The 2353-nt window shown below is 51.4% G+C and overlaps 1 pseudogene; it reads right to left on the bottom strand.

Annotated features, from left to right (window-relative positions):
• LOC140339972 (PC-esterase domain-containing protein 1A pseudogene) overlaps positions 1–2353 on the bottom strand; it is a 5276-nt pseudogene that overhangs the window by 1492 nt on the left and 1431 nt on the right.

Raw genomic sequence — 2353 nt, 5'->3', positions numbered from 1 at the left:
AGCAGTAACAGCAGGAGGAAGAGGTGGTGGACTCTGGCACAAAGTGTGGATGGCATTAGTAATTGGCATCTAGAGTTGGGTACTGGGCAGGCGGCAGCATCAGTAACAGCTGAAGGAGGAGGCAGTGAGCCCTGAGACGAAGTGTGGACGGCGTTAGTAACTGGCATCTAGAGTGGGGTACTGGGCAGGTGACAGCATCAGTAACAGCTGAAGGAGCAGGCAGTGAGCCCTGAGATGAAGTGTGGACGGCATTTGGATCTGGCATCTAGAGTTGGGTACTGGGCAGGCAGCAGCAGTAACAGCATGACGAGGAGGCGGTGGGCTCTCAGACGAAGTGTGGACGACATTAGTAACTGGCATCCAGATTTGGTTACTGGGCAGGCAGCACCAGTAACAGCAGGAGGAGGAGGCAGTGGGCTCTGAGTCGAAGTGTGGACGGCATTAGTAACTGGCATCTAGATGTGGGTACTGGGAAAGCGGCAACAGTAACAGCATGAGGAGGAGGCATTAGGCCCTGAGACGGAGTGTGGACGACATTAGTAAGTGGCATCTAGAGTTGGGTACTGGGCAGCCAGCAGCAGTAACAGCTTGAGAAGAAGGATTTAGGCCCTGAGAAGGAGTGTGGACGACATTAGTAAATGGCATCTAGAGTTGGGTACTGGGCAGGCAGGAGCAGTAACAGCAGGAGGAGGAGGTGGTGGGCTCTGAGATGAGGTCTGGACAGCATTAGTAACTGGCATCTAGAGTTTGGAACTGGGCTGGCGGGCTGCAGTAAAAACAAGAACAGAAGGCAGTAGGCCCTGAGATGAAGTGTGGACGACATTAGTAACTGGCATCCATATTTGGTTACTGGGCAGGCAGCAGCATTAACAGCAAAAGTAGGAGGCGGTAGGCTCTGAGATGAAGTGTGGACGGCATAAATAACTGGCATCTAGAGTTAGGTACTGGGCAGGCGGCAGCAGTAACAGCATGAGGAGGAGGCATTAGGCCCTGAGACGGAGTGTGGACGACATTAGTAATTGGCATCTAGATTTGGATACTGGGCAGGCAGCAGGTAGAAACAGCAGGAGGAGGAGGCGGCGGGCTCTGAGACCAAGTGTGGACGGCATTAATATCTGGCATCTAGAGTTGGGTACTGGGCAGCCGGCAGCATCAGTAACAGCAGAAGGAGGAGGCGGTGGGTTCTGAGACCAAGTGTGGACAGCATTAGTATCTTGCATCTAGAGTTAGGTACTGGGCAGGCGGCAGCAGTAACAGCATGAGGAGGAGGCATTAGGCACTGAGACGGACTGTGGACGACATTAGTAATTGGCATCTAGAGTTGGGTAGTGGGCAGGCAGCAGCAGTAACAGCATGAGGAGGAGGCATTAGGCCCTGAGATGGAGTGTGGACGACATTAGTAATTGGCATCTAGAGTTGGGTACTGGGCAGGCAGCAGCAGTAACAGCATGAGGAGGAGGCATTAGGCCCTGAGACGGAGTGTGGACGACATTAGGAAATGGCATCTAGAGTTGGGTACTGGGCAGGCAGCAGCAGTAACAGCATGAGTATAAGGCGGTGGCCCTGAGACGAAGTGTGGAAGACATTAGTAACTGGCATCCAGATTTGGTTACTGGGCAGGCAGCAGCAGAATCATATATTATGATACCTCTTGCAATCTATCACAAAAGCCAGAAAAAAATCTATATTTGATAGATTGCAAGTTATAGGCCTCAGAGACAGAGTAGAGGTAGAGGGCAATGAGGAGGAGGAGTAGAAAGAGACTCAGAAGGCTGTGAAAGTGCTTTTCCAATCAAGGTGTCAGAAGGCCGTGCAGCAGTTGATGACTAATCAGTTCACTTTGTAGAGGGGGGAAGTCAGTGCCGATCCAAGCCTTATTCATTTTAATAAAAGTAATTGGGTTCATATTTTCTGCGGAGAGCCGAATCCGCTTGTCACTCACTACGCCCCAGCTGCACTGAAGTCTCTTTTAGGTAACACACTTGCGGCTGGGCAGGCTTGGATCTGAATTGCTGCACGACTGGCGGCTTGCTTCCACTGAAAAAAAGCCTGCATTGTTTGGCTTAGATGACCTCTACTGCTGCTGCCACCCATACCGCTTAAGGTAGTTGATTGGCTGCCATGGCTAGTGGAACTGCCATAGGAATCCCTGCTGCTGCTGACAGCCGGAAAGGCTTAGCACAAGTCCCTTACAAGCACTTCTTGGTAGCAATCCATTAGTCGTCAGTCTTTGTTTTTATGTGTTGTATGCACGGATCTTTGGCTATGCACTCCTGCATGAAGGCTGTCATGTGGCTCAAACTTCCCCCAGCTGAGGTAATTCTGGACCCACACTCCTGTGGGTGAAACAGCA

Source organism: Pyxicephalus adspersus, chromosome 10 (assembly GCF_032062135.1).
Source record: "Pyxicephalus adspersus chromosome 10, UCB_Pads_2.0, whole genome shotgun sequence".
NCBI classification, from domain to species: domain Eukaryota; kingdom Metazoa; phylum Chordata; class Amphibia; order Anura; family Pyxicephalidae; genus Pyxicephalus; species Pyxicephalus adspersus.
The sequence above is the reverse complement of the archived record's forward strand: the minus strand, read 5'-3'. Positions and strand labels throughout refer to the sequence as shown.